Source organism: Bubalus kerabau, chromosome 3, assembly GCF_029407905.1.
Source record: "Bubalus kerabau isolate K-KA32 ecotype Philippines breed swamp buffalo chromosome 3, PCC_UOA_SB_1v2, whole genome shotgun sequence".
NCBI classification, from domain to species: Eukaryota; Metazoa; Chordata; class Mammalia; order Artiodactyla; family Bovidae; genus Bubalus; species Bubalus kerabau.
The window spans coordinates 36,776,470-36,802,026 of NC_073626.1; the positions used below are offsets into that span (position 1 = coordinate 36,776,470).

The 25,557-nt window shown below is 52.7% G+C and overlaps 1 long non-coding RNA gene across 1 annotated transcript; it reads left to right on the forward strand.

Moving 5' to 3' along the window:
* The first annotated feature begins 19,389 nt into the window (after positions 1 to 19,389).
* On the forward strand, positions 19,390 to 24,595 carry LOC129647619 (uncharacterized). Its single transcript, XR_008712389.1, has 4 exons — positions 19,390 to 19,600; positions 21,225 to 21,314; positions 22,104 to 22,201; positions 23,540 to 24,595. It is a non-coding gene; the product is annotated as an uncharacterized LOC129647619 (long non-coding RNA).
* The last annotated feature ends 962 nt before the right edge of the window (positions 24,596 to 25,557 follow it).

A 25,557-nucleotide genomic window follows, 5' to 3' on the forward strand; every position in this document is an offset into this window, starting at 1 on the left:
TTTACTGCAGGCTGCTGCCTGTCACCAGCTGAGCCAGGAGGACCTCAGAGCCCGGCCGGCCCTTCGCTCCCTTTATCTTTGTAGCTGGGCACACGTGGCAGTGCTGGGCACACGGTGCCCCATAGATGCGAGACAGGAGACGAACCAAAATAAATGTGGGATTTGATTGGAGGAGAAGCATAGCTTGCTGCCTTAGGCCCCCGGTGAGGCAACAGGACACAGAAAGGATGAGAGGCAAGGGCCTTCCCCCTTCCAGCCTCCAAGGAGCTGCACTCCACCAGAATCATAGTCCTTGAACTTCTGTGTCAGTGATTCCTTCGTGCTAAATGTGACCCCCTCCTTCCCGAGTTCTCATTTACAACACAAGCATCCTCCCTGGGAAAATTAATGTATTTCATGACCAGACTATGATGTTGAATGACCTTGGGCAGGTCCTTGAACTTCCCCGGGCTTCAGTGTGCTGTTCTGTAAAATGGGGCTATTTCTCATGCTTTTGCAAGGTGGTTGTACTGATTAAACAAGTAACTCTCGAAAGCACTCATCAACATGCCTGAGACACAGTGACTGCTCGGTGACTGGGTGAGCATGTGAATCTGGGGTATTGCTCTGACAGGACGCATCACTGGGGTTGGGGGGAGGAAGGAGAATTTTGCTGGATGGATCATTTTCTCCAGGGCTGGCCAGTCTTGGTATTGCCCAAGAGACTGGGGCAAGAGAGGGGACCCGAGGGACTCAGAATCTCAGGCAGCTGGGTGGGCTTGGGCCCCTGGGAGCAGAGCCCTGGGGAGGCAAGGGACAGGGCCAGTGTTGGGATCCTGGTCTGGGGAGAGGGGCGCCTGGGAGAGAGAAGTGGGAAGGTGAGGGACAGGGGACCAGCAGGTTGACTCCCAGCCCCAAGTGATGAGCACAGGGGAGACAGCTAGAGAACAGAGCCCTCAGAAAGTTTCCAGCACATTCCTGCTAAAATTAGCTTTGTCTTGCATACGCAACTCTATATTTAAACCCGTGGCCTGTCAGAGCTGCTGCGCCGCTGGCACACGCCAGCGGGCTTGGGGCCCAGCACAGAAGCAGGGGTGCAGGCGGCAGCCCTGGGCATGGCCGAGGCGTCCAGGGGCAAGGCCACCAACCGCCCCCACCTGCTGGTGCAGAGTTGCAGGGGGCGCATGAGCGTGTGGTGCACGTGTGTTCCTCCCAAGCAGTGTGCCAGGCCTCCAGCCTCTTGTCCTGGCCTCAGGGGACAGACTGCAGCAGGACAGACAGACAGAAATAGTCCCAGATGCCGGCACATGCAGAAGGGATGGAGACAGGCCGGTGGGCAGAATTCTATGGGAGGAAAAAAGGAGAAAGGAGCCCATGAGGGAAGGATGGGGGTGGGGGCAGAATGACTGAGGGAGGGGCATCAGCTTGACATCCAGGCGGCATGTCCAAGGGACCGAGGGGCAGGCTCACAATGGGAGCTCGGCCCCCTCTGACCACTGAGCCCCCGACTCTGAGGATGAGGAGAACCCACCTGTCCCCTCCTTTCCCCACAGCCGCCCAGCCTTCTCCAGGGAGAGTGCTGGCTGATGAAAATCCGTTTTTACCTGAGGCCTGGAACATTAACTTTGACACTGAAAAGGGGATATTTTATTACCCAGGAATATTTCTGCATCTCTTCAGAGATCTTCTCGCTCAACCCCCACACTCAGCAGCAAGCCTCTTTAGACAATGAAAGCTGACTCTCCAGTTAGACCTCCTGATGGGGCCGCTCCGGGCCCCACAAGGCTAAGTGCCATATGGGTAAGTGTCTCCCTTATCCTGTGAGGCTGACCTCTCAGCCTTGCCCTACTGTTGTGTGTGGATGTGTGTGTGTGTGTGTGTGTGTGCATGTGCATGTGTGTGCACAGGCCTGGGGCAGGAGTGGGTGACCCTGATGCTCTCTCACCAGGTGTTCCTGCAGCCCCCGTCTCCCCACATTGTAGACCTCCAAGGGGCCCGCCTCTGGGAGCAATCAGTCCCCTCTTAGGCTACCGATGGGACAGCTGAATCTGTGAGAATGCCCAGGGTCACCTAGGGAGCTCACAGATGACCTGGGCCTGGACCTGGGCCTGAACCTGTGTTCTACACCTTTCTATGCATCCTTTGTCTTCTGTTGCGCTAAGTCCCTGTCATCCTTAGTGCATGGCTGGCCCAGACGTCACTTCCTCTCTGAGATCCGGCTCTGGCTTTCCAGGTAGGGTGACTGATGGGCCAGTTTTCCTGTGACTGTCCTGGTTTCAGCACAGAATGTTCCACAACCAAGCCAGGATGGTTGGTCACCCTATTTCCAGGTCAAGATGATTCTGCCTCTTTCTGTGCTCCCAGAATATCCAAGGATAACAGTTAATATTTATTGACCCACTCTCCCATTGTCCTAAGCACTCAGCAGGGATTCCCTGGTTTTACCCTCATAATAACACTAAACTAAATACAATTATCCCCATTTGGCGGATGAAAAGAGGAAGGCAGAGAGAGGTGAAAAGGCAAGCCCAGCTGAGAGGGGCAGAGCCAGGATTGAACCATTCAGACTCTAGCTCCAGAGGCAGGGCTCTTAGCCACTGGGCTATCAGGCCCTCTCTTGAGGGTTCCTCTTGTGGTTGGTATACAAGGCTGTCACCTTGGGGCTTCTCTGGTGGTCCAGCGGTTAAGGATCTGCCTTGCAATGCTGGGGATGTGAGTTTGATCCCTGGCTGGGGAACTAAGATCCTAGATGTTTCAGAGCAAATAAGCCCACACGCCACAACAAAAGATCCCACAATGAAGATCCTGTGTGCTGCAATGAAGACCCAACAGCTAAGCCTAACACAGTCAAATGAATAAAGAACTTATTCTTTTATTTTTTTTTAAAGAGACTGTCTCCTTGCTCAACCAAACTCTCAGCAGAACAAAACTGAAGTCTCCTTAACCCTGCGTGGTGCTGGGCACATGATAGGCAACCTAGCGAAACTGTGCTGACTGAATCCATGCCTGGCCTGCCCTCCCTCCGTTAGCGCGAATTCCTTCCTTTTGACCCACACCCTGGGCCTCTGGCCTTCCCAGCCATCTTCCCTGCTCCTATTTGGTGTCTTTCTGGTTCCCCAGCCCTCTATCCTAGAGTGCTGAGAGAAACTACTTTCTCATGAGCCAGCGAAGGCCGGAAGAAACCCGTGCGCGCCTTCTGAGCGGTTCCAGACTTGGTCTTTGGCCCGAGGCCACCGCAGACCCACCTCTGCATGTGGCCCCAGGATGGGAGCGCTCAGACTCAGGAAGCTGGACCCTGCTGGTGGCCTCTGGCTTCTGGGGCCTCCGCGCCAGCCACCCCGCTCCTAAGCAGCTGTAATCCCCCACCGAGGGGTACGGGTGGTACAACTCTTGCGGTTTACTGTTTCCAGAAACCCTTAGTGAAATTACAGCTTTAATTAAATACAGCTGGCTGTACGTTATACTCCATATAATTATCGTGTTATTATTATTATCACTTAGACAAAAGTTCAAACAAAGTTTATTGTAAATACTGTTTGACAGAAACAACTGAAGGAACTGAGGGCTATTGGCTCGCCTGAGTGACAGGGGGCGTGGCTGTGGCCGCCGGTCCGCAAAGGGGCGGGGAGGCCTTTGGGGCAGCAACCAGGAAGGGAGAGCCCTGGGCTGGGCTCAGGCTAAGGAGCCGTGGGACCTTGGGCAAGTCCCCGCCCCATCTCTAGGCCTCGGTTCCCGTCTCCGGAATAGGGGAGTTTCATTTATCTTATGGCTGTTGCTTGAGACGTGCCATGTGTTAGGCACTGTTCTAATCCCTGGAGCTGCGTGGTCAACCAAGCAAACAAAATTCCTACCCTCAGGGAGCTTACATTCTAGTGGAAAGAAGAGAGACAGAACATGAATGCATAAATAAACGCGCAGTCTAATAGGAGGTAGTGGGACCGCCCTTGTGGTTCCAGTGGTTAAGAATCCTCCTTCCAATTCAGGGGACATGGGTTCGATCCCTGCTGGGGGAACTAGGATCCCACATGCCTCAGGGCAACTAAGCTCACATTCCACAACTAGAAGCGCACACGCCACAACACACAGCCTGTGGGTCACAACTATACCCAACACAACCAAATAAGCAAATAATAATTAAATAAAATGTATATTTTAAAAAATAGCAGGTAGCAATGAGTGAAGAGGTGAAAATAGCTCAGTCGTGTCTGACTCTTTGCGATCCCGTGGACTATACAGTCCATGGAATTCTCCAAGCCAGAATACTGGAGTGGGTAGCCTTTCCCTTCTCCAGGAGATCTTCCCAACACCAGGGATTGAACCCAGGTCTCCCGCATTGCAGACAGATTCTTTACCAGCTGAGCCGCAAGGGAAGCCCAAGCAATGAGTAACCTGAGGAAAGATAAAGCAGGGAAGGACAGAGAAAGGAATATTAGAAGGACTGGGGAGGGGATATTATTTCAAGAAAGACTCCCCCAAAAGAGGTGAGCTTTGGCCAGGGACCCCAATAAAGTGGAAGATTGAGTTGTTGAGAAAATAGGGGGAAGAGGACACCCAGCTGAGGGACGGGCATTAGCAAAGGCCCTGGGGCAGGAGCCTATTTGGTGTGTTCAAGGGATTACGAGGAGGCCAGAGTCCTTGGAACAGAGGAAAGGATGAAAGAGATGATGAGAACAAGGTCGGAGGGAGAGCAGGGCACATGTTATGTTTGGTGGGCCGTAGAGCCGTCTCTTTGGGGGGCTTTGGATTTTATTCAAGTGTGATGCAGTGACTTCCCTGGTGGTCCAGGGGTTAAAAATCTGCTTTGCAATGCAGGGGGCAAGGGTTCCATCCCTGGTTGGGGAACTAAGACCCCACATGCAGCAGAGTAACTAAGCCCGTGCGCCACAACTACTGAGGCCACATGCTCTGGAACCCATGGGACACAACTAGAGAGTGAAAAATGCTGAGTCCTAACCATTGGACCACCAGGAAATTCCCGAGATGCCAGCTTTAGAGACAAGCTGCCACAGGCTTCCCACTAGAAAAGCCACAGAAATAACAATAGCTTCTATTCATTGAGTGCTTTCTATGAACCAGGCACTGTTCTGGTTTCGATATTTTTTTTTCTCATTTAATTTTTATATCCACCCTAAGAGGTGGGTTCTATGGCTAACCCCACTTTGCAGATGGGGAAACTGAGGCACAGAGAGGTTAAGCATCTTGCCCAAGGTCACATAACTAGTGAGCAGGGAGCTGGGATTGAACCCAGGCTGTCTGGCTCCAGAGTCTTTGCTTCATCAGATTCAGGCTTCCTTGACAGTCTAGAGAGAGACATTTTAAAATAGCTGGAGACAGAGGGACCATCATTTCTAATCTCCTTGACTTCCCATGCCCAGAGCAAGTATCTGATTGAACTGGATCCCTGAAATGTACAGCACAAGGGGGACTTTCTATGTGTGGAAGGAGAGGGTTCTCTGAGCCTGCTGTCTGAACGCCTCCATGGCCCTTCCCTGGAGGCTCAGACGGTCAAGAATCTGCCTGCAATGCAGGAGACCTGGGTTCCATCCCTGGTTCGGAAGATCCCCTGGAGAAGGGAATGGCTACCTACCCCAGTATTCTTGTCTGGAGAATTTCACAGACAGAGGAGCCTGGTGGACTACAGTCCATGAGGTTGCAAAGAGTCAGACACGACTGAGCGACTAACACATTTCACTGAATATGGCCCTTGCAATAGGTACCTAAAGTCAAAGACCCACAGCATATTTAAACTGGAAGAATCTTCAATATCAAGCCTAAATTGTGTGGTACAGACATGGGAACTGAGGCTCAGAGAGAGGCGGTTACCCTGCAACCTATCCAGAGAGATTCGTAGCCCAGATTTTGCCCCATGACAGTAGTTGGGGTCCTCACTGAGGGCTGTGCAGGGTAGAAACTACACATTAAGGGGTAGGCCTGGATGGTGGCCCAGAATCTCTCTGCTCTAACCTCAGCTGTGTGGTGTGCATGGCCCTGTGTGTGCCCAGGTCTCAGAGGGCTGAGCAGGAGGGGGTGGGCGTGAGACTGGGCTCTAGGAATCCAGGAAACTTAGCCTGTGACTTCCAGCACTCCCAGCCCCAGCCACAAGGGGCAGTGTGGTGCCCAGTGATTCTCCCTCTAGGGCCAGGAGCTCCTGCAGACAAAGCAGGGAATAAAAGAGGGTTGGGGCCTGGCATTTCAAAATCCTTGTGCCTCTAAGGATGGGGACAGGTTGTTACTGGTGGCCAGGCCACCACCGTGAGCCTGCTGTTTATCCTCCTTCCCGGGAGACACTCGGCCCATCACCTGGCTCGGAGAGCGGAGCAGGTTGCTAACTTCTGCTGACATACTGGCAGGGGCAACCGTTCCCAGGCTGATACCTCATGGCAGCCACACTTGCACAAATCTTTAATTGTTTAGTTTAAAGAATTGTGTTTTGACCGCGAGGGGATTTTGGCTGGAGCTCAAGAAGTGATAATGATATTTCGCTGCCAAGACGTCTCCTTGGCGCTCTGTGTGTTAATGTGCACTTCCAAGACGCTCCAATTAACTGCATCAGCTCTCCGGGAGAGAAAGGAGAGGGAGAGGAGGCAGGCAGGGGAGAAGGGAAGGAGAAGGCTAGTGATCCGGAGAAGGCAGACAGGCCCCCCTTCATCTTTTTATTAGCAAACAAATGGGGGGTAGGCGACAAAGTTCTTGAAGCTCTAAGTGAAGTGGCGTCTCATGCTTTGGAGGGGAGATCCTGGATAAGACCAGGAGGTCCCCGAAGTCAAATGCCCCATTCCAAGCAGAGGCTCTCCTGACCTGCAGTCCGCAGGGGTGGGCTGGCTTCACGGTCCCCCACCAGTCTCCCAGCTTCACCCATTTCCTCCTTGCTGGCCCCTGCTTACAGACCGTCTGCCTCCCCATGACTCAAGAGGGAGAAGATAGAGCTGATACAGACCCCTGACTCTGATCCTACCCCTGACCCCAGCCTCTGACCATTCTGGCCTCCTCCCTCCTGCTCGCCCACCCTTCTAGCATCTCTGGTGTTCCTTGAACTGAACATGCTGCTCGGGCGTGTACACACACACACACACACACACAAGGCAGAAACTGCATTTGCTGTTCCTCTGCTTACAGAGCTCTTCACCAAGGTATCTGCTTGGCGGCCTTCCCCACCTCCTGGAGGTTTTGACACGTGTCACCTTCTCAGTGAGGCCATATCACACATTGCAAGACGTGCCCCATCACTCCCTCTCCCCCTTTCCAGCTTTGTCTCTGCAGCCTTTACCACCATCTAAAATATCATTTATCCAGTTCCTAATTTTATTGTCTGTCCACCATTGGCATGGAACCTTGGAGGGGGGCAGAGTTTTGTGTTCTGCTATCTATTTCCAGTAAGTAAAACAGTACTTGGCACACAGGAGACAATTAATATTTGCTGGTTGGGGACCTCCCTGGTGGTCCAGTGGCTCAGACTCTGGGCTCCCAACGCAGGAGGCCCAGGGTTCCATCCCTGGTCAGGGAAACTAGATCCCATATGCTGCAACTAAGAGTTTGCGGGCCACAACTACGATCCAACACAGCCAAATAAAATGTTAAAAAAGATTGCGGGTTAAAGACAGCATGAATGAACTCTGCACTTACCACCGCGCCTTGTCCCACCACAGTTCCCTACTCTGAACCTGAGCTCCAACTCCATGTCCACCCCTCCAGTTAGGCCTGCCACTACATGAACCCTTCCCCCTAAGTATTTCTTGACCCTCATTTTTCACTCCTCTCTGACCCCCAATTCAACTGCAGCTCTAGCCCTGCCCTTCACCTCTGCTCTTACCCCTGCCCTCACCAATCAAATCTTGACCCTTCCGCCATCCAGTCAGCGCCTTCTTAATTAAATGGTCCTCAGCCCTTCCCAGAAGTCTCCAGCTTCCCTGTGTTTTGAGGACGCACTCCACCCTGGGCCTTGAAGTAGGACCTCCCACTGGAAATCCCAAAGCGGGGAGGGGGGGGGCGCACACCTCTCCAGGTGAACACGTTCCCCCTCCCAACCCTGCCCCAAAGAGAGGACAAGGAGTCAGGATGTTCTGGCCCAGATTACTTTCTAAGGGCCAAGTTCCCAGGCAGACAGGCTCACTTGTTAAAGAGCTTGGAGAAGGACTCTGGGCAGACGGCAACCCCTTCAGCCCTGCCTCTGGTCAGGAGTGGCTGTGGGAGGCCCTTCTGGGGTTACTTCACTCTCCCGAGGGGTGAGGGGAGGGGGAGGGGAAGGAGGAGGGAGCAGAGAAAGGGGAGAAGGGGAGGAGCGGGGAGGAGGAAGGGGGAAGGAGCGGGGCTCCTCGGTCTTCCCACGACGAGGGTGCCCGACTTAAGCACAAAAATGACTTTTCCACATGCTGAGGTGTGAGTTCACAACAGCCACCCCCCTCCCTTCTCACACACAGACTCACACTCTGTCCACGCGCAGAAGCATCTAGAAGCGCAAACACAGGCCAAAGCGGCAGTGTATGTGAAAGCAAAGGCTTGCTCTAAAGCAACATTCGCCCACTGTACCCCCCGCCCCACCACCCCCAAAGTGCAGGGATGGGGCGGCCGGCCGGGCGCCCCTGAGAAGGAGGGGGTGAGGGCTGAGGTCCCAGCGGCGCGGGTCGGCATTCTCCATCCCCTCCCCTCCGTCTTCCTCCCACCGCCTTCTCCCCTCTCCCGGTACCCATTAGGCCTCCGAGGGAGGGTCAGCTCTGCCGGCTCAGGTTACCAGAAGCTGAAGACAGGAAGATTTAGCGAGGGAGCCGGGACCAGCACAGAGTGCTGTTTGTCCGCCTTTGAAACCGGAGGCCGAGCGGCGGGGGCGGGGAGCGGGCGGGAGGCCGCGGACACTCGGGTGAATTATCGCTCCGTTCGGGTTCTGACTTCCAAGGCTCTGGCCGCCCTCCCCCGGCCCCAGCTCCTGTTTCTCCAGGTGCCGGGGTGTTTTCCTACGTGTTAATTTGCCCCAGTTCACGCGCCCATTCTTGGCCCCGGCCCCCCAAGGGGAGACCAGCCCGCCCTAGGGTGTGGGTCAGGGGGGCCCTGGGTAGGGGGGCGGCGGAGAGAGCCGGGAGGTGCGGCCCGAGTTTCGCCTTGGGCTGAGAGGAACAAGAGACTGGGCGGGTGGTGCCTGTTTGGGGAGGGTTGGTGTCAGCTCAGAGAAGCTCCACTGCCCTTTCCACCCCCGACACCCCCGTCCCCAAAGCCCCAGGGAGGTCCCGATGGGCCTGCGCACTCACAGCGACCCCTGTCGGCCCCTCAACACTCCCCAGCCACCTCCTCCAGGAAGTTCGCCAGGGCTTCCCCTCCCTGGGAAAGAGACCGGTAGACAATGCTGTGAGATGCTTTTGGCTTACCAGATGTCCTGTCGCTCCGTCTTCCCTAAGACATCATAAGGTCAGTCTAGCTCCTATGTTCATGATTTTTAGAGATGACATTTTAGAGACAGGGAAACAGGCTTTGAGAGGTTAAGCGACTTGCCCAAGGCCACACAGCTACTTAGAAGCAAGGTCAGGATTTGAACTGAGTTTTTGAGTGTCTATAGTCTTCCCCCTCCTGCATGTGGGAAGAAGGTGTCCGAACAGGAAGGAGAGGGGGTTGGGATGGGATGGTAAACCCACCCACCCCTGGGCTAGGGGAGTGGCCTAGCAGCAGGGAAAGCTCTCAAGAATGCCAGAGACCACCTGATCTCACTCTTTTGATCCCTGGCAGTCCTCTCCCAGGCTGGGATGGGACCAGGGTCTGAAGTTGAGGCAAGAGTCTGCCGACACTCAGGGTGGGGTGTGTGGGGTTGGCCTACACGTCCTCCTGTCCCTAACCCTCCAGGCCTGGGGCCCTGGGGGTGGGAGGGAATTCCTATCAGCCCGGTGAGTAGGAGGCTGCCGGTTAGAAAGGGGCTATTTCTGCTGCAAAAAGCTGGCAGTACAAAGGGTCTCCTGGTGACAGGACCCCTCCCCACTTCCCTTCCCAGGCTGGGCTGAACTGGGTGGGGGAGGCTGTTCTGACAGTGGTCCACCTTGGCTCCTGCTCTCCCCACCCCACCAGAGTCCCTCCTTCTCCACCAGCCCTGGCTTCTCACCCCTACTTGGCTGCACTGTCCTGCCCCGCTCCTTCCTGGCTGCAGTCTTCTCTCCCAAAGATGAGCAGAGCCACTTCCCTCCCACCTGCCCCGCCTCTTCTCGCCTCAGCTCCTGCGAATGCTTTGCCTATCAGGTGGGCTGTGGGGACTACAGGCAGGTAGGTCAAGGAGTGAGGAGCCGTCCCCTTCCTGCCCCGCCCTGCCTGCCCGAGTGGGAATGGCAAACCTGCAGCCTCCTAAGCGGAGCTGTGTGGCAGGCGAGGCAAGGAGACACAGGTGTTCAGAACTGGGGTGCTTAGATTTCCCCATCACCCCCCACCCAGGCCATCTTTCCCTTTTACCATCCCCTCCTTTCACATGCCCACCTGGAGCCCGAGCTCTGTTCCTGCCTAAGACCAAACCCCACATCCCCCGACACTATCACCCTGACTTTACCCTCCCTGGATTTCTAACTTTGGCGGTCCTGATTTCTTACCTCTTGCTTCTGGTGGAACCCCCAGGGCTGAAGGGCAAGACGGGGGCATCAAGGGAGGGGTAAGCATGCTACAAGGAAAGAGGCCTTAAAAACCTTCTCACAGGGACGTTGCCTGGTGGTCCAGTGGCTTACTCCATGCTCTATGCAGGGGGTCTGAGTTCGATCCTTGGTCAGGGAACTAGATCCCACATGCCACAACTAAGACCCCGTGCAGCCAAATAAAAAATAAATATTAAAAAACGAAAACCTTCTCACAGCCCCATGCGCTAATTTGGGACAGTTAAAGTAAATCAGATTGTCCTGTATTTCCCACTCTTTTCCTTGTAGCTCAGTCAGTAAAGAATCCGCCTGCAGTGCAGGAGACCTGGGTTTGATCCCTGCATTGGGAAGATCCCCTGGAGAAGGAAACGGCAACCTATTCCAGTATCCTTGCCTGGAAAATCTCATGGACAGAAGAGCCTGGTGGGCTTCAGTCCGTACGGTCTCAAAGAGTCAGGCATGACTGAGCAACTAACACTTACTTACTTACTTCCCACTCACTAGTGTGGTCTTGGGCAAATGATTTAGCCTCTTTCTGGCCATGTCTTTTCATTTCTTTTTTTAAAATCTATCTTCTGGAGTTGGTTGGGAGGACTAGCTATACCTGGCACATAGTAGGTGTTTTAGAAATGAAGCTTTATTCCAGGCATGTTGTTAAAGGTATGCTTGGGGAGAGCAGAAGCAGGAGAAAAGGCCAAGGTGGCCAGAGGCAGGCAGACTAGAGCAGGCTCAAAGAATTCCTGGTGCTGAGACCTTTCGAAAAGTCTGGAAGGGTTCAGGGATGGACCAAGATGGTAACTAAATGGTCTTCAGCATCTTTACCGAGTTCCTAAAGGCCTTGGCCTTTTAGGAATGATGGAGAATTCCTTTGTTGATCAAATGTAGAATTTTTTAACATGTTTTATGTGCAAGGCCAACACTAGACCAGTTGTGCTGAGGAGATGGTCATGTTTCTTGCCCTCATGTTTCTTTCATTTTAGTGGAGTGACACAGACCAAAAAGAAAAAAAAGAAAAAAAATCAATGGATGCATAGATCAGATCAGATCAGATCAGTCGTTCAGTTGTGTCCGACTCTTTGCGACCCCATGAATGACAGCATGCCAGGCCTCCCTGTCCATCACCAACTCCCGGAGTTCACCCAGACTCACGTCCATCGAGTCAGTGTTGCCATCCAGCCATCTCATCCTCTGTCGTCCCCTTCTCCTCCTGCCCCCAATCCCTCCCAGCATCAGAGTCTTTTCCAATGAGTCAACTCTTCGCATGAGGTGGCCAAAGTACTGGAGTTTCAGCTTTAGCATCATTCCTTCCAAAGAAATCCCAGGGCTGATAAGACAACTGCAAAAGAATTGCAAGAAAATTAAGCAGAGGCTAAAATGGCTGGTCATCCAAAAGCATAGTATGGAAAGTGAACCTGCAGGATGAGAAGGAGCTGAGGAAAGTGCAATGGCAGAGGGACAGATGGTGCAGAGGAAGCCGGGGTGGAGGCGGGAGGGAAGAGAGCAGCCAATAAGATGCAGGGGAGAGGCCACTGGAAGGCCCCGCTGTGTGTGTAGGTTGCTGTTGGCCATCCTAGGGTGTTGAGAGTTCCTTGTTGCATGCAGTTGGAGGTCACAGGAAAGAGGAAAGAGACGCCATTGGATGAATGCTCCAAGGTCGTCTTTGCTGCTCTGAGAAGGGATGGGTGAGGATAAGGGTGGGAGCAGGAGGTTGGTGAGGCTGAGCCGAGCTCAGGCTGGAAGGGAAAGGGACTGACCTTGGTGGTAGCAGTGGAAGTGTGACTGAGCATGAATTTGACCCTGAAGGACTGGCTGATGGGTTGGAGAGAAGGACGACCGATGGAACTCCCCTGATGCCCCAGTAGCTAAGATTCCACGGTCTTGATGCAGGGCGCCCCGGGTTGGATCCCTGGTCAGGGAATTAGATCCCGCATGCCTCAACTAAAGATCCTGCATGTCGTAAGGAAGACTGAAGATCCTGCGTGCCGCAACTAAGACCCAGCACAGCCAAATAATATAATGTTTATATATATAATACATATATATTTTTAAAGGAGGATGGCTGAGCTTTGGGCAGACTGGCGGATGTGAACACCATGTCCTGAAAACTTGAGGGAGGCACACCAGAACTCTTGTGGTTCTACTACATCTTAGATGACTTTACAGTTGGGAGGTGAACAGTGGGGGAAATGGATCAAGAGGGAAAGTTCTCTTAACCTTTTTCTCTTAATCTATGTTTTCTCATCTGTAAATCCAGGGTAAGAATAAAGTTCACTTCCTAGGACTGTAGGACGAGAAATAATTTGTATCTGTGAACATGCCTGGCGCGCTGCCTGCCACACTTCAGCACGTGGGCATGGCGGGTGGGGGCAGCTCCTCCCTCTCTGAGGCTGAGCACCCCCACAGCGGGGATGCTTCAGTGGTGACCACTTCGAGGGGACACCCCACCCACAGGCTGGCCGTGAACAGAGACCCAAGACACCTACAGAGCAGGAGCAGATAGCAGGCTATGTGAGAGCAATCGGGAATGGCTTCTAGATGGGGCAACTGGGACTGACTTTTGTCCTAGTATTTGAAGCTTTTACTCCAGACATTTCAAACATATATGAAAGTAGATGGAATAGTATGAGAGCCGCCCTGTATCCCATCACCTGCTTCAACAAGAAGCAATTCTTGGTTAATTTTGTCCCATCTCTCCCTATATGGTTTTGAGGCAAATCATAGGCATATTACTTCAGCCATAAATATTTATGTATCAAAAAAAAAACATACGGACTCTAAAAAATAACTTTAATACCAATATCAAGTAAAACATTAAAATGACATCTTTAACTCCAGTAGCAATAAGTATACCTAGCACCCACCTCTAGGTTATGGAACCCACCCCACTCCATCCTACTCTCTCTGGGGTGGGTGAAGGGACAGGGGCCTGGGAGGAAAGAGGTGCCCCTTCTTAGTCCTTCAAGGTCCAAAAAGAAGAGAGCTCAAAGGTGCCAACCACACCTCCAAATCCCATTGTGACACCATATCTGTGGGGCATACACCCCACAGATATGGTGTCTTTACCAAGTCTGGCCTGGGCAGAGACTCTGGAAGCCCACCGTACCCCCATTTCTCCCTGTGCCCCTCAGATGGCCCTCAGCTCATTGGGGAGGCTCTTTCCTTCCCTGAGGGATGAGGCAGTCACCCCACATCTCAATTCTTGTGATGAGCTCTGGGAAGGAGGGTGATAGGACCTGGAGGCAAGGGCAGGAAGAGGCATCCTTCAAACACCCCTGGGCCCTGAACCCGTATCCAGGCCTCAAGAGCTGGGAGGAAGAAGGACCCCCACCCGAACATAACACACTGCACATAACCCACCTGAGCAGGGAGCAAGACTGAAGGCAGGAAATCCAGGGGCTGGGATGAGCTCCCAGTGGGAGGGGAGCCCTCCGGGGACCCCACTAGGCCCTGGGGATTCAAGGCACTGGTTTTCTCTCTTTCTCTTTTTAAAAAATATTTATTTATTTGGCTGCATCAGATCTTAGTTGTGGCATGCAGGATCTTTAGTTGCAGCATGTGGGCTCTAGTTCCCTGACCAGGGACTGAGCCCAGGGCCCCCTGCATTGGGAGCTCAGAGTCTCAGCCACTGGACCACCAGGGAGGTCCCTGGCTTTCTCTTATCCTTCCTCCTGCTAGAGTCTTCTGCTGCTAACCTCTTCCCCTGACTAGAATCTACTGGACACTGTTTCCCATTTACTCTTTCAGGGATGCTCCGTCTTCTCAAGGACCCCCTACCCCACACCATGGACTTCTCAAGGACCGCCACCATAATGTATCTGTTCTCACCCCCAAAAGCTGTCCTCCCACCTGAGGGTCCTTCTCCTTTCTCCCATGGACATTGGCTGCCTGGATGGTGTTTCAATTCAGAGATCGAAGAGAAACCTACATACTAACTCCGAATTCAATTTAATTACAAGTAGGACCTACATTTGTACAGTAATGTAGGTGGAATCCTGGGGTTAGATTGATTTCTGAGCAAACAAGCCAAGGAGGACTCAGGACTTTCTCTGGCACCACCCTTGCGCTGGGGGCCTCTAGCCCCTGCTGACACGTTTTAAGTGACGGGAGGCTCAGTGCCTCACAAGGCTGCCCATTCTGTGGCAGAATAATCCTGCACCACTAGAAATACTTTCCTTCTTGGGAACCACAACCAAGACTCCTGCTTTGGGGGTTTGTGTGTGTGTGTGTTTGGATGTGCATGTAGGTGCATGCATGCTAAGTTGCTTCAGTTTTGTCCTACTTTTTGTGACCCAGTGGACTGTAGGCTCCTCTGTCCATGGGGGTCTCCAGGCAAGAATACTGGAGTGGGTTGCTGTGTCCTCTTCCAGGGGTTGCATGTAGGAGGCACTTCTAAAACACTAACCAGTTTTCTTGGAAAAAAGTTCTGTTGTCGTTATGCAAAGAGCTTCATAACCTGATTGCCTTTACTTGCCTGAATTGCTGGTCTAAGAGTTTGGTGGCTGGTCTAAACATCACATAGAGTTTGAAGTGAAGTGAAGTGAAAGTCACTCAGTTGTGTCCGGCTCTGCGACCCCATGAGCTATACAGTCCATGGAATTCTCCAGGCCAGAATAGTGGAGTGGGTAGCCTTTCCCTTCTCCAGGGGATCTTCCCAACCCAGGGACTGAACCCAGGTCTTCCACATTGTGGCAGATTCTTTACCAGCTGAGCCACAAGGGAAGCCCATATGGAGTTTATCTATGCAGTTCATTCCAATCCCAAAGAAAGGCAATGCCAAAGAATGTTCAAACTACTGCACAATTGCACTCGTCTCACACGCTAGTAAAGAAATGCTCAAAATTTTCCAAGCCAGGCTTCAGCAATACGTGAACTGTGAACTTCCAGATGTTCAAGCTGGTTTTAGAAAAGGCAGAGGAACCAGAGATCAAATTGCCAACATCTGCTGGGTCATCGAAAAAGCAAGAGAGTTCCAGAAAAACATCTATTTCTGCTTTATTGACTATGCCAAAGCCTTTGACTGTGTGGATCACAATAAACTGTGGAAAATTCTTCAAGAGATGGGAATACCAGACCACCTGACCTGCCTCTTGAGAAACCTATATGCAGGTCAGGAAGCAACAGTTAGAACTGGACATGGAACAACAGACTGGTTCCAAATAGGAAAAGGAGTACGTCAAGGCTGTATGTTGTCACCCTGTTTATTTAACTTCTATGCAGAGTACATCATGAGAAACGCTGGGCTGGAAGAAGCACAGGTTGGAATCAAGATTGCTGGGAGAAATATCAATAACCTCAGATATGCAGATGATACCACCCTTATGGCAGAAAGTGAAGAGGAACTAAAAAGCCTCTTGATGAAAGTGAAAGAGGAGAGTGAAAAAGTTGGCTTAAAGCTCAACATTCAGAAAACTAAGATCATGGCATCTGGTCCCATCACTTAATGGGAAATAGATGGGGAAACAGTGGAAACACTGTCAGACTTTATTTTTTTGGGCTCCAAAATCACTGCAGATGGTGACTGCAGCCATGAAATTAAAAGACGCTTACTCCTTGGAAGGAAAGTTATGACCAACCTAGATAGCATATTCAAAAGCAGAGATATTACTTTGCCAAAAAGGTCTGTCTAGTCAAGGCTATGGTTTTTCCTGTGGTCATGTATGGATGTGAGAGTTGGACTGTGAAGAAGGCTGAGCGCCGAAGAATTGATGCTTTTGAACTGTGGTGTTGGAGAAGACTCTTAAGAGTCCCTTGGACTGCAAGGAGATCCAACCAGTCCATTCTGAAGGAGCTCAGCCCCGGGATTTCTTTGGAAGGAATGATGCTAAAGCTGAAACTCCAGTACTTTGGCCACCTCATGCGAAGAGTTGACTCATTGGAAAAGACTCTGATGCTGGGAGGGATTGGGGGCAAGAGGAGAAGGGGACGACAGAGGATGAGATGGCTGGATGGCATTACCGACTCAATGGACTTGAGTCTGAGTGAACTCCGGGAGTTGGTGATGGACAGGGAGGCCTGGCATGCTGCGATTCATGGGGTCGCAAAGAGTCGGACATGACTGAGCGACTGAACTGAACTGATGCAGATATTCCTTGGCCTCTGGGACTGAAGAGCCTAGAGTTTGAAGAGGGGAGGCAATGGGAAAGATGGAGAATAGGAGGGAAGAGGAATACTCAGGGTAAAGAGGTAGCCTGCACAAAGGCTTGTAGAGGGAAATGGAGGGAGGCAGGAGGAGGCTGGGCTGGTATGAAAGCCTTGGGGTTGGTGAAGGAAACCCAGATTCACAAACATCCCCAGAAAAAGGGCTTTCCTTACAGGCAAACTTGGGTAAGTGACTTAACCTATCAGAGCCTCAGTATCTTCATCTGGAAAGTGGGCACAATGTTAATACCCTTCTCCTAGACTTGTTGTGGGAATTAAATGAGACAAATTGTGCAGTAGCGTCTGGCACATACTACGTGTCAATACCAAATAGCAATAACATACTATGTATAATACAATATTATATTACAAATAATATACTATTATTTACTCTTTTCTGAGCCCCAATTCTCCTTCCAGCTGCAGAATCTGGGCTCCCTTTCAATATCTGTTTAAGAAATTCGTTCTTCCCACGTGTGTGGTTCTCCTTGCAGCAGACAGCAGCCATCCCTGGGTAGGGCAGGGCAGAGGCTCCCCTGTCCATTACTCAGGGTTTCCAAGACCCTGGCAGGGACTCCCTTGCCCTTCTCCTCCTCTCTGGGCAGCTCCCAGCTCCTGAGGGACAGGAAGTGTGTGTGTTTGAATAGGGGGGAGTTCTCTCTTAGTTGTTGTACCCAGAGTCAGCATCCCAGAGCCAGGCCCTGGGGCTCTGGGTGCTGGCTGCCCTAGACAGCCTACCACTACTGCTATTACTACTAGAACCTAAAGGGACTTCCCTGGTGGCTCAGAAGGTAAAGCGTCTGTCTACAATGCGAGAGACCTAGGTTCGATCCCTGGGTTGGGAAGATTCCCTGAAAAAGGAAATGGCAACACACTCTAATACTCTTGCCTTGAAAATCTCGTGGATGGAGGAGCTTGGTGCAGGCTACTGTCCACGGGGTCCCAAAGAGTTGGGCATGACTGAGCGACTTCACTTTCTTTCTTTCTTTCTAAAGGGGTCCTGATGGCTGGCGAGTCGGGCAAACTATGTTCTGGCCTGGGCTCTTGCACAGACTTCCTGTGTGACTGTTGGGCAAGTCTCTTCCCCTCTCTGAGCCTCAGTTTGCTTTGTGATTCAACAAAGGAGAAAGGAATTATGATTCCGTGATCTGATGTAAGTTATTCAGATGGGACCTGGGAAGTTAAAGAAACCAGGGAGTTTAACCAATAGAGTCCAGTCACTGGGACTCAAAGAGAAGCGATTGGGGAGGATTATCTTAATAGCTCTCCCCAATTACCCAGGTCACCGCAGGAATGGAGACCGAGTTTGACTAACTCCCTGACTCGGGAACACAACCGTCTGCTTTTCTTCCCTGGTTCCAACCCAGCCTCTTCCAGGGGCTTTAACCCTGTTTACAGAAATGGGAATTTGCATGATGAAAATAACTCTAGCCGGACTGCGATTTTACTGAGCTTGGCACAGGGCTCGGAAAAAGCGGCTGCATAGCCAATTACTGGAATTTTTAAACACAAATAATATTTTATGGGATCAGTGGGCTGGCGCGGGGCCGCCGCACCCGGCGCGGCTCCTCCGCCCACAAACAAGCTCCGATTGTACGGCGGGAGAGCGCGCCAGCCCGGGGCTGGGAGGTGGGGTGGGGGTCCGCGGGCGGGCCGGGGTCCCGGCGCGGGCAGGTGCAGCGCCGGGCTCGACGGCGCGGGCTCCGGCGGGCAGAGAGCGTTGGCGAGGCCCCGACGGGGGTGGGGAGCGTCGGGCGCCCAGCTCACCTGCAGCGCCGCGCCTGGAAGCGTTTAGCGCGAGAGGGCGCGCCCAGCTCGAGGCTCCCCCGCCCGGCGGCCGCCCGCTGGGCCTGGCCCGCGCCCCGCGCCCTTGGCATAGCCGTGGCCGCCGCGCCGCCTCCGGAAGGCCGGTTTCCCGGAACGGCCCGAGGGCGGCGGGGAATCCGCGCAGAGGCCCTGGAGCCACCCCTCGCCTTCTCGATCCCGCCCGAGGCGAGCTGGCGCGCTGGGGAAGCCGACGCCCGAGCCCCGGGCTGCGCGCGAGGCCAGCCCCGGTCTAGGGCACAGTCCCAGGGACAGAGACCTCCCCCAGGTCCTTCCAGGGGTCCCCATTCCTGCGTGCCCCGAGCCCGGGGGCTGGCCCTCCCGGCAGCCGCGCACTCCCTGCCGGGGGCTCGTCGCCCCGCCGTCCGCCCGCCTTCCCCGGCCGAGCGCCCGGTCCCGGCACGCACAGGGTTAAGCAGGAGCAGGTGTGTCGCCAGATGCCGCTCACCACCCCTCTCCCCCGCAGCCCCGTCGGCCTCCTCCTCCGCCCACCCGCTCAGAACCAAACAGTCCCAAATAAAAGTGCTATTGTTGCCTTTCCCCACCCCCGTCGCTACCCCGCCACCTGGAGCGGAGCCCGGTCCCCTCTTCACCTGCCCCGGGGCCGGCCGGGGGGAGGGGAAGTAGGGCCTCCGAGCGGTGACTTCCGCTCCCCCTGGGCCTCCAGCTTCCCCGCCCCCAGCGCTCCCAGCACCGACCCCTGGGTTAAGGCCGGGGTGGGGGGAGGGAGGGGCGGGGGACGTGGTTTTGCGGGGGAGGTAAGGGGGGGGGTTCCTTACTGACCCAAAAGCTGGGTCCTGACCTCCCCGCGCCCCTCTCTCCAGCCCCCCATCCTCACTGGCTAGACCGCGGCGGGGTGTGCGAGGCTGAACAGTAGGCCCTGTCGAGGCGCCCAGGACGGTGCCAGCCTCGCTCGGCAACTGGCAGCTGGTATTTTTAAAACATTATTTGTCCCTCAGCAAGTCAAGGAAGGCGGGGTAAGAGTAAGGACTCCCTTTTACAGACCGAGGAGCGGAGGCGCGCGGTGAAGTGTCTAGCCCAGACAGGAGGCTGGTCAGAACTCAGAGGTCTGTGGGCTCCCCTGGCACCGCTGGGCCTCGGGCGCTCATTGGATGGACAAGGAATGGGGGACCCCAGAGACTGGCAGCCTGGCACCGCCTCGGATTCAGTGTAGGCCGTTAGACTAGTTACTCCTCCCCAGGTTTCCTCTGGTCTTAAACCGATGGGGGTGGGGGTGGGGGTGGACCAGCGTGATTCCTTATTTCCCTTAACTCTTAGAAGCTGGCTGACCCCCGGAGGCCTGAGGGCCCGGGGTGGGACCCCACGAAGGAGCGAGGCAGCCGCGGCCTGTTGGAGGGGAAAAAAATGTTTCCCCTTTCGCTCCCCATCTCCGCCAGCCTCCCCCGCCCTGCCTCCATCCCTCCTGCTGGCCCCAGGGAGGCTGAACCACGAGGTTAAATAAATATCTGACGGTGACTCAAGGAAGCGAGTCAAGACCGTTGCCGGGAGAAGAAACCCAGACCTCAGTGAAGATCCGCCCCCGAGTCCGAGCGGCCCCCGCTCCGCCCCTGATGTGTGTGTGTGCGGTGCCCTGGCCCCCTCTGGTCTCGCCTAAGAGCCCCAGGATAGCCACCCCCTCTCCCGGACCTGCTCTTGCTTGATAGTTGGCACTACTGAGGGTGGGGGCGTGCGCGCAGGGTTACCGTATTTTCTTCCCTGCGCCCTAGGTTTTGAGCGCAGGTATTTAACTTCTCCAACCCACGGGAAGAGTCCTTTCTGTACTGTGGCAAGTCGGGAGGCTTGAGATTTTGTTTTGGTTCTCTTAGCTCTCCCGTAATCTCTCTCCTGACCTGCCGGTTTGTCAATCCTGTTTCCTATCTCCACCTGAAGGTTTAGTGGGCATCTCAAACTCAACGTGTTCAACTTTGAAATTCTGATCTTTCCCCCAGACCTGCTCCTTTTTGTCTTCTCCATCTCCGAAAAGGGCAACTTCATCCTTCCAGTTGCTCGGGAAGAAAATCTTAGAGTTATTTTCAACCCCTCTCTTTTTCTGTCATGTATCCAAATGCTTTAGCGAATCTTGTTTACATTACCTTCAAAATATGTCCAGAATCTGCTTGCTACCCTTCACCACTTCCCCCACTTACCCCCACCCCCACCCCGGTCCAACCCACCAGCTTCTCCTGCCGGGGAATATCGCAGCCCCTCTTGTCACTCTGCATCCCTTGTCCCCTCAGTCTGTTCTTAGCAGAGCATCCAGGGTTATCTTTTTAAAATCAAAGTCAGAGCCTGTCCCTCTTCTGCTTAAAAATCGAGTGGGTACACATCTCACTCAGAGAAAAGGATCCTTCAAAGACCCTAGAGCATCTGATCAGTGCTCTGCCCTTCCCTCCCACTTCTCCCCCCCCCTCACTCTATCTACTCCAGTCACTGTTCTACAGGCAGGACAGCATGTTTCTGCCTCAGGACCTTTGCACTTACTATTGCCTTTGCCTGGAACAATCTTTTCCCAGATCCCTACAGTGCTTTCTCACTCATTTTGCTAAGGTTCTTTTCTACCCTCCACCAACCAATACCCCCAGGCTCCCCATCTCCCTTCCCTCGCTTTGCATATCTCAGTGGCTTTTATCACCATCTAATATAGGCTACATGCTTACCTGCTAATTTGTTTGTCTATCTCTTCCATTGTAGATGCTATGAAGTTAGAGACTTTTTTTTTTAAGTCTCAGCTCAGGACTTCTCTGGTGGTCCAGTGTTTAAGAATCTGCCTTCCAATGCAAGGTACGTGGGTTCAATTCCTGGTTGGTGCGTTTGATTCCTGGTCATGGAGCTAAGATTCTACATGCTATGGCCCATGTACCAGAAGATCCCATATGCCGAACTAGGATTCCATGCAGCTGAATACACACATACATGCACACATAAATATTTTTAAAGTCCACTTAGTTAAAAAAAAAAAGTCTCAGACGGAGACCAGAGTTTCACACATAGTGAGCACTTGGTGAATATTTGTTGAATGAATGAGTAAATGAAGGAACGACCCAGTCACCTTCTCTTTCTGGACCTTACTTTTCTCACCTGTACAAGTGAGTTGGATCCAATGAAAGTCCCCTCAGCTTTGAGAGTCCCATGGGGGATTCCAGCCAAGCCAGGGGGAATGCCTTATATATAAAATAGCCCCAAGGGGAGTGGTTTAGAGGGGTTGAAGGTGGGCTGAGAAGGGTTCTGAAGTATCTTCAGAAATCTGGAATTGTCAGCTTTCCTGATACTTGAGGGGTCAGGAGAGAAAAGGGGGTAGGAGTGCGCTCACCAGTCATTCATTCGTTCAGGCCAAATGCACTTCAAATACCTTTACCAGAGGGTCCCCAGGGCAGAGGCACTACTGTAGAGGGAGAGGGGGGCAGTACCCAAAATGAGTCTTTGATGGCTGAGCTGAGCTTTTATAGACACTGGGAGTCAGAGATGAATTAGACTCAGTCCCCTTTCTGGGGGAGCTCAGACTAGTATCTAATAACTTTTAAACAATGATTGGTGTGTTGTAATCAGGAAGCTTATTTGGGGGGCCGACAGGAGAATGATCGCAACTCTGTCCATGGTGGGAGCAGATGTCAAAGGAGGCTTCCTGGAGGAGGTGACACACCCGAGCAAGACTTGAAAGATAAATAGAGGTGAGTAGGGCTTTTGGTGACGGCATGACCGTAGTGCTAGCACTTCTGGATCATGGAAGTGATTTGGTAAGAGATGAACGCTGTGATTTGGGAAGGTAAGAGCAAGGGGTAGAAAGCGGAACCAAGGTGTTACCAGAGGACGCTTATGCACGGAGGTTGCAGCCTCACCCAGAGCACCTACGCATTCATTCAGGAAGCATCCCTGAAGGTCTCCCATGTGTCCAGCCTGGGGCAAGACCCCGGAGGAGACCTGGGCAGTGGACAGGACACTGGGGCCATCAACAGCTCTGGTCCAGGTTGGCTGTGTGACCCTGGGTGAGCCTGGAGCCTGTCTGAGCTTTAGTTCTCCCAACTGTAGAGGCAACAGATAATTTCACCCACACTGTATGACTCATGGAGTACATTGAGGATCAAATGAGATATGCACTTACAAGTGTATGACAGAGAGACAGGAATTAACACAAAGCAAGGTCTCAGTCCTTCAGGAGCTTGGAATATGGTCTTTGTAGCTTACAGCCCCCTCCCTTGTTCTCCCAACTTTCTTTTTCCATCTGGGTCTTGCAGCCCCTTGGGACTGGCTGACTCCCACCATAGCCTTGCACTTACTGGCCTAGGCTTCCTTCCTGACCCCAGACATCCTAAGAAGGCTCCCCCTTGTGGCATTTCCTGGAATAACAAAACAGGTCTCTGATAAGAAATAGGGCCAGACTGACCACAAAGAGGGAGCTGGAAGGACCTGAGGACCTGGGAAAGGATCGGGGCAAACCTGCAAAGGAATTACATCCTGAAACAGAATGTTAGACTAGAAGGGACCTGGGACCTCCTCCCAGACCCCATTTTACAGATGAGGAAACTGAGGTTCAGGGAAAAGGAAGTTAGGGGCAGGACCATGACTCAGGTGTCCATACACTCCTATGCTGGGTTCATTCTGTCACACCAGGTACCATATGCAATCCAACTCAATGAACAGTGTATATTGCAAATTCCCTCTATATCTGGCAGCATCCCTCTTAAGGACCTCAGACTAAGCAGTAGTCTCTCCCAGGGCAAAGATTAACAAATGCCAAAGACTCTGTAGCTGGAGAGGCTGGTATAACTTGAGTTAGTGTATCCTGGATCCAGAGATCAGAGATATACCACTCACCTGGATTTTTTTCTTTTTATTGGGGTATGGTTACAGGGATGAGGCTGGGGGCACAACTAAATCCACATCTAAACGACCAGCTCAGCCAGAGCGGTGTGTGCACTATGGTGTGTGTGTTGTAGTTGCATGTATGGACTGCTTTATCCAAAAATTTTCTAACCTACATCTTTTAATTTAGTTCTTGCTATTATTAGCCCACTTTAGAGATAACAGTGAGTCACCAAAGGACCAAGGGATTTGCCAAGGTCAAGAAGAACATTGAGGAAACAGCATCATGGTGCATACAGAAGGCACGGATAGACAGAGCACTTGCCCGTGAGACTGTCTCGTTTTTGTTGAGCTGCTTTTGGGAGGAAGTCCTTGCAACCTGGAGCCCTTTCCTACCACAGAGGAGATTTCTGCTGGCTTCCTTGGATCCTGGCAGCCTGGAGGGGCCTCTAGCTTTATGCTTAAAGTAAAGGGTGAGTTGGGTGATGGACACAAAGAATACAGCAGAGGAAGAGGGGTTGCCTGCCTGCATTGAGCTGGGGGCTTTCAAATAGCTTCATTTGGCTCACTGGCTGGTTGAGGGGAGGCCTGGATTTCTGATCACTGCAGGGACTGGAAAGCAAAGCTGGGCTTGAGGGCCACTGTGAAAATGGACCAAGAGCCAGGAAAGACGTGGTTGCTGTGTCCCATTGCTTCATCAGCAGGATGCTAAGTGGATAGAGAAAAGCCTGGGATTGGGCGTGGAGCACACTGGGTCCTGGGTTCAAGTGCTGTATGACCCTGTACATTGCAGAGCAGTGGTCGTGAATGCAGGCTCTGGAGCCAGACTGCCTTGGTTCACATCCCAGCTTCCCCACTCAATAGATCTGTGGGACTTCCCTCGTAGTTCAGCGGTAAAGAATCTGCCCACCGACGCAGGGGACTTGGATTCTATCCCTGGTATGGGAAGATTCCACAGACCGCAGAGCAACTATGCCTTGGAGCCTGAATGTCTTAACAAGAGAAGCTGCAGCAATGAGAAGCCTTCACACCGCAACTAGAGAGTAGCTGCAGCTCACCACAACTAGGGAAAAGCCGGTATGCAGCAATGAAGACTCAGCACAGCCAAGCACAAATGAATAAGATAAAATAAATAGATCTGTAGCCTCGGCTTCACCTCTCTGAGCCTGTTTTCTTATCAGTAAAATGGGGGAACAGTAGTTCCCACCCAGAGATTTTTGGAAGCCTTATACGAATGAATCATGTGATGTACTTAGGAAAATGCCCAGCAATATAGTAAGTGCTCAATAAATGCAATCTATTATTAGAAAAGACCCATCTGAGTGACAAGATCATCACCTGTGCAGTGAAAGGGGCTCTGTCAATTGATTTCTGGTTTGGTGACCACTCTCTGAGGAAGGTTTTTTTTATTTTTTTTTCCCCTAGGAGGGGCAAAACTATAGAAAATAAAGCTTGGCACAACATTTTGTGGTATAGCTTACAGAAGATTTGAATGTTTCCCCGAGAGCATGAGTTTTACAGGGTGGAGTCCCAGGACCAGAGCATCCTAAGATTCCTGGACTGGTTAGTCTGTAGCTCTGGAGATATCTTCTCAGTCTGGAGGGTGTCAAGTCCAGGGACCACCCTGCTGAATGACTGGGGCCCCTGACCCTAAGCCTGGCAGCTTAAGCCTTGGTGCCCAGAGTGGGTGCTGAGGTGAGTGCTGGGGAGCTGAGTTCCCTGCATTGTCCTGCATCCCAGCCTGTCCCTGGGGGGTAGATTTTGGGGGGAGGAGGAAAGAGAGGCCTTTGTGGAAGAAGGCAGGCAGAGAAAGCTCCTTGCCCATCATGTTTACTGAACTGCACTGAATTATGACTAAATGCCAAGATCTGGCTTCAGGCTATTGACTAAATCATTTAGGGGTTGACAGAGGAGGGAGGGAGGGGACATGGGGGAGCTTGGGGGAGAATGTTCTTGTAATTCTTCAGTCTGAGGTACATTAAGGAGCCATAAGCCATGTCGAGAGCTTGAATTACATTAGAGAGATTATCCTGTTACAGTTCATAATCCTGGATAATATACCGTCTCGGAGCACACCTGCCCATGATAAATCTCACCCCATCACGGCCTGACCCTGGGGACCCAGGGAGGCTGGGGCAGCTGGCAGGGGCTAGCGGTGTGGACACAGCCTCGGCAGGGGCACCTGTGAGGCCTTCTGACTCATCTTCGTGCCCCCACACCTGCC